Below are 6288 nucleotides of genomic sequence, written 5' to 3'. Positions count from 1 at the left end.
CTCTATTCATCTTTATCAACTTCTAGGGGGTATAAAGTTTCTAACTTGATGATTCCATGTTTTAGATCTAGTGCAGAGTATGTTTTGGGTTTATTTTGGTCCTTAGAGTCATCCTTGTGAGTATGAGCTACTCCAAGAACTTAGGATGTTGTATCTTAGCACTTCCGAGGTTGTGGGTGCATAAAAATGCCATCTTGATGGATTTGGGTGAGAAATAATTAAGTTGGTGTTCATATTATGGGTTTGGAAGGATAAAAAAGGGTTTTGGGTCCCCTTAAGGCATGAAAAGGAGTAAAGTTGGCAACTTTATGCTTTAAGACCATATCTAGGGATCATATTTGTGTTTGGACAACTTGACTTAACCCAATAAGAGCTTAAGATGGATTTTTGGGCCTCTGATGAGTACACTACATTGGGCGTACGTAGGAGTACGCTCAGCGTAATGCATGTATCATGCATCGTTTGCTTGTATGTGGTGCTTTAGGGGCGAGTATGCGGGGCGTACGTTCCTGGTACGTAGGGCGTACTCCCTAGGGTGTCTATTTTGGGCCTTTTAGGGTTTGGGCCTTGATGGGCCATTGGACTTCTGACTTTGGGCCATGGATAAATTACAATTTTTCTTGGAATTAGGTCCATAATGGTTTTTGGGCCCAATTACGAAGTTGGGCTATATTGGGCCTTAGGATGCCATTTAGGAAATTGGGCTTCTTGAGCAAATGAGTTGGGCCTTGGTTTTGGGTTGAGTAAGAAAAGGGTAAAATGGTTTTTACCCTGGTCATTGAGCAAGCAAATTTAGATTCTTGATTATGGGCCAAGATCCAATTATTAATTGGATGTTATTTGATGGTGCTAGCGCTCGAGGATTTTTCCGGATCAGCAGACCGAGATTTTATCTGAGAGACTCAACAGCTTGAGGTGATTTTTCCTTCACTATATCCATGGGTAGAAGGTACTAATGTCGGCCCGCTAGTTTATGATATAGTGTGATGATTGTCTTTTTGACAATTGTCAGTTATGCCTGTATTGCTTGATGACTCTCTGATTCCTGTTATGATATTATGTGGTAGTAGTAAGGGGTGAAATAGACCTGATATTCGGTTAAAATAGACCAAAGGGGATTAAAAGCACCCAGATATGCTTGATAGTATCCGGTTGAAATAGACCGAAAGGGATTGCAAGAACCCATATATGATTGACAATATTCGGTTGAAATAGATCGCAGGGGTAGGCAAGCACCCATATATGCTTGGCAATATGCTTGTTTAGTATGTGGTATTTTTAGGGAGCTCACTAAGCTTTGTGCTTACGGGTTTCAGTTTATGTTTCAGGTACTTTCAACTCGAATGGGAAGGGCCCGGCTTGATCGCACCGCATCCACCCTTAGTTTCCACATTATGTGATTTTGGGATTTGTACTATGATATTATTTCAATATAATACACTTTTGGTTGTTTTGACATGATTACTAGATGCTTTGAAATGAATTAAAAATGAAATTTTACCTTATAATTTTTGGGACGTTACACAATTCTTCTACTTCGACATCTCTTCCATGCGCCGACTCCTCCCATCTCCGCCCAACGCCTTTGTCGACTCTGTTCAGGCCTTTGTCGTCTCTGCCATATTCTTACTACACTCCAGCATCACCAAAGGTACTCTCTAGCACTCATTTGTTTTTTCGAAATTAAATGCATTTTCTTGTTTATCATTAGAAATAAGATGCATGTATGAAAATAGATGTATTTTCTTCTTTTTCCTTTGAAATCAGAAGCATTTTATTGGACTCATTTTGTTAATCAAATGGTATGTAATGTTGTTGTATGATAAATTCAAATCACACTTGAGAATTGAGATGGTTTAGCAAAATTCATATGATGATTATACCATGGTTACGAGGAATGAGGAATGCATTGATATTAAGGAAGTTGAATTGATTAGTGGGGAATGCACTGATATTAAGGAAGTTGGATTGATTATAGGAGACAAACAAACTATATGAAAGTTTGAGGTCTGCTTGTAATAAAAAAAAGTATAATATATTTTTTTGAACATTAAAGTTTTGGTTTTACAGGATGAAATGTGAAGAGTTCTTATTATTACTAATTGAACATGTAAATGGGAGGGAAGGAGCACCCAAGTTCTCAAATTTTTATGTATTTATATATTTTAAGGGCCTCTTCGACCCAATATCATTTTTCGAGTTATCACCTTTTTTAGTATAAAACTAGTAAAAAACCCGAGCTTCGTTGCGGATCGTTTTTTTTTGGTATTATGTTATAACAGATTTGACAAAGATTACTGAAAATACATTGTATAGAATTCAAAGAAAAGTTTATGTGTGTTTATTTGATTTAACAACAAAACATTATGTCTAACACTAGGTAAAAACATAGTAGTTTTACAAAGGGTATATTGAGAATTTAAATGATTAATTTTCTTTTGTTTCTTTTGGTGTAGATGCTTAACATTTGAGTCTACCAATAGCTATTAATGATGGAGTTCGTATTCAACAACAACAAATGATATTTAAATCCTGCAAACATAAAATGCAAGTAAAACTGCAAATAACTGTATGTATCCGATCCATACGTACATTTCTTGACAACTTTGAGTGGTCATATAACCCATTTTCGAGACTAAAATGCTAAGAAACAGTGAAATAGGAACGAAAAATGCAAAGATTGTTTTTTTGAAACTTGCTGTGAAATTGATATATACCACAGGGACCAAAAGTGTATTTTAGTAAAAAACACGGTTTTACTATTCCGAACTTTGGCCAAAATTAATATATTCCCGGACTAAAATGCTAAAAAACAGTGAAATAGAAACGAAAAATACAAAAATATTATATTTTTGGACCTTGCAGCGAAATTGATATGCCATAAGGACCAAAAATGTATTTTACTGAAAAGCATTGTTTTACTATTCTGAACTTTAGCCATATTTAATATGTATATATTAATTTTTGTAAGTGTTACAAATAGTATAATACCAAATATGATACCCTTCCTTCAAATATGATATCTTCCTTCAAATCAAACTTAGGTTGAAGTTCCATTTGTTATTATTATTATTATTATTTAAGTTTGAAGTTTATAATTAGTTGTTTTTTTTCTTTATTATTTCTTTAAATATATGTATATTTATTTAGTAGTTTTCTTTGGATATTTTATCAAATGGATACATTTTATCTGGTATAAAATAGAACATATTCATAAAATAGTCATTTTCATCGGTCATCATACCTATCCATAGACATAGTCAAACATCATGTTTTTAATCATAAACGAGACAGAGCTTCTAACTTAATCAACTCTCTGACTTAATCATATACGACCCCAACAACCACTATATTTTAGAAGTATAAATACATATTTTTATTTTTAAATGTATAGAATAATTTCAGAAAACATTTGTTTTTTTCATATAAATACATTTTTGATTGATATACTTCTAAATATGTAAAATTTGTATATGTCTTCTAGAAATTATATTAATATTCCAAAAAATATATTTGTATTTCTAAAAAACATAAAACTAAGTATTTGTATGATGTTTTGTATTTTGTTTATATAAATATAATTTCAGAAAATGTATTTGTATTTTTAAAAAACATAAAAATATATATTTATATGATGTTTTGTATTTTGTTTATATATAAATATGCTATTGCTGTCTAATATAAAATCCATACTTAGATAAAAAAAAACATGAAAAATATATAAACTTAAAGATTCCTTTTTATAAAATTGATTTCATCATTTTATAATAACTTGGAAACGTACAGAAAAGCAAAACAAAAACAAAAAATAAAAGTTATGAAATTTTAAAAACAAAAAATATCACAAATACAAAATCTATAAAATTGGATAAACTTCAAATATCAAAACTCTTTCCTATACAAAAACTAGTACTTGAAATGGAAGACGGAGGACGATTAGGGTTTCAGTAACCATTGATCACTATTCTGAACAATGAAGAATATTGAAATCCCCCGAAGAAGATGCAGATGCTTCTTCTCCATTTAGTCGCTTGCCTGACGAAATCATCCTCCAAATTGTAAACAAATTAATCGATTTGAAAGCCCTTTGCTTTTGCTATCTCGTTTCCAAACAATTATCCTCGATTGTACTTCAAGTCGATGCCATTTCCTTCGCTTCTTCTATGATAGACCCTAACATTCCCGATAAGAACACAATCAGTGATGTCGCCCCAAGTAGGCCGCGTCCGACAGAAGTTTCTTCGTTTTTTGGTGAGTCCTTTCTATCTGCAAAAGGGTTTTTGAACAAGTTTAAAGGGGTGAAGTCCTTATATATCGAACTTCCATCTGTCGGTCACAGAGCTATTGATAATCGTTGTTTGTTCAAATGGAAGGTTAAGTTCGGTAAAAAATTGTATCGTTTATATTTCTGTCACCGAATTCAATTTGTGATAAGGATGGATTCTATCTCAATGGGAATGGGGATGAAGAAGAAGACGTCGAGTTAACCAGTGATTTGATTAAGAAGAAATTTGCCATTTCGATTTGGTGTATGGAGGATGTGATGGCGTGGTATATTATGTTTTTGCACCTTCTTGATAATCTACCAATGCTGGAAGGTGTTTCCATTACTGATTCAGGGAGAAGAGGGAGGTTTTCTCTGAATGGGGAAAAACTCAGTGAGGTGAAGCAATGGTGGTTACATCCACCTTTGGAACCTAGGAAAGAGCTTGTAGGGATTCCTAATATGGTGAGTAAGTGTTACATTCCTGTTTTGAACTTGCCAGTTTCTGGGTACATGATGAAGGGGATATTTTGTGCTCTAATGGAGTCGAAAAATCTAGATGGTGAAATTGATGGTCTTTTGAATAGTGAAGATGGTTTTGATGATAAAGAAGAGGCTGCATATACTGAAGCTATGAAGGAGATTTTGGAGAAACATAGGGGTTTGATGGACTGATGCAGATGTCCATGTTGTATGAATCAGGTCCATATATACTCTGAACCTTAATATTCTTTTAAGTTTTATATCTTAGTCTTTTCTTTTCTACCATACATGTTTACTTAAAGATTACTGTTGAATTCCTCACCCTTAAACATTTCTATTAACATATGGTAGTACTTACTAATTTGCATAAAAATGTCACAAATTTGTCACATGTATAGCATCATCTCCAAGGATAAGAAGAAGGCATTTTACTACTATAAAAGATAAAAACTATGAGTTAAGTTGAAAAATTGAAACACTCATAAAACTTATGTTATAGAAACTTTTTATTTGTATTTTGTATATGCTTCATACCATGAACCATGTAGCATGAATCATTTGCGTGTATGCTTTTGTTTTGAAGTAATTGTTATAAATAATTTTAAGACCAAAATCTCTTGTAGGAGAGGGAGATCGAGTTTGGTAAATATGATTGTTTAATTGAGAATATGTTTTGGAAGCCATAAGTAAAGTTGTTAGTTTTAGGGAGAGAATAAAGATTAAAATCCTAAAAGTAAGAAATGAAAGTCCAAGGTACAATGTTAATAAAATGCACATTTTACTTAGTAATACTGACTTTAAGAAGCTAAGGTGTACAATTATAATGATAGTGACCAATCATATACATGAAAAGACATATTTCATTACCCAAAAAGGTAAAGTTGGATGACTTATTTGTTAACTAAAATTAAAAGCTTGCAAGAAAAATAATTGAATCATTATCTAACCAATTTGTGATTTACACGAATGACATTTTATATGCTAAAATTATTAGAACTACTTTGCATGAAAAAGATACTACTCATTGAGCTTAATAATTCGTTGGATGTGTATGAGCTTTGTAACTCAAGTTATGTGTATGTATGAAATGTATTTTCAGGTACTGAAGCAAGCTCAATTAACAGCTAACATGTAAAATATTTGTTATATATTAGTTAATAGAAGATGTAACGAATTTATAAAGATATATGGTGTTTCTTGAAGCGGATATTTCCTTAGAAAAATGAAAACATGTTTTGGTATGTAAGTGCTACAATATATAATAATATATGCATCTATATTCATTAGCCATAAAGTCATCTGTAGATGTAGCCGTTAGCTTGCCCCATGTGCCTTGCACATGAGGGCATTTTGGTAATTTCCCTTTGGTCTTCTCAAGACCATTCACCCGCCTTCATCCCCTTGACATAACCCTTCTCCATCCATCACCATTCCCACATTCTATCATAATCCATCCTGATCTCCACTATGATTTGGTACATTTATTATGCTTAGTTTATTGTTTATTAATTGCCAAATTAATTGTGGAAAGAGAATAAAGT

The 6288-nt window shown here is 32.6% G+C and overlaps 1 long non-coding RNA gene across 1 annotated transcript; it reads left to right on the top strand.

Moving 5' to 3' along the window:
• The first annotated feature begins 3893 nt into the window (after nt 1-3893).
• Nucleotides 3894-6041, top strand: LOC145167435 (uncharacterized). Its single transcript, XR_013741129.1, has 2 exons — nt 3894-4966; nt 5847-6041. It is a non-coding gene; the product is annotated as an uncharacterized LOC145167435 (long non-coding RNA).
• Nucleotides 6042-6288: the final 247 nt, after the last annotated feature.

This window comes from Lactuca virosa, chromosome 3, assembly GCF_052849685.1.
Source record: "Lactuca virosa cultivar CGN04683 chromosome 3, Lactuca_virosa_CGN04683_v6, whole genome shotgun sequence".
Taxonomy (NCBI): Eukaryota; Viridiplantae; Streptophyta; class Magnoliopsida; order Asterales; family Asteraceae; genus Lactuca; species Lactuca virosa.
This window is presented reverse-complemented; position numbering and strand designations above follow the sequence as displayed.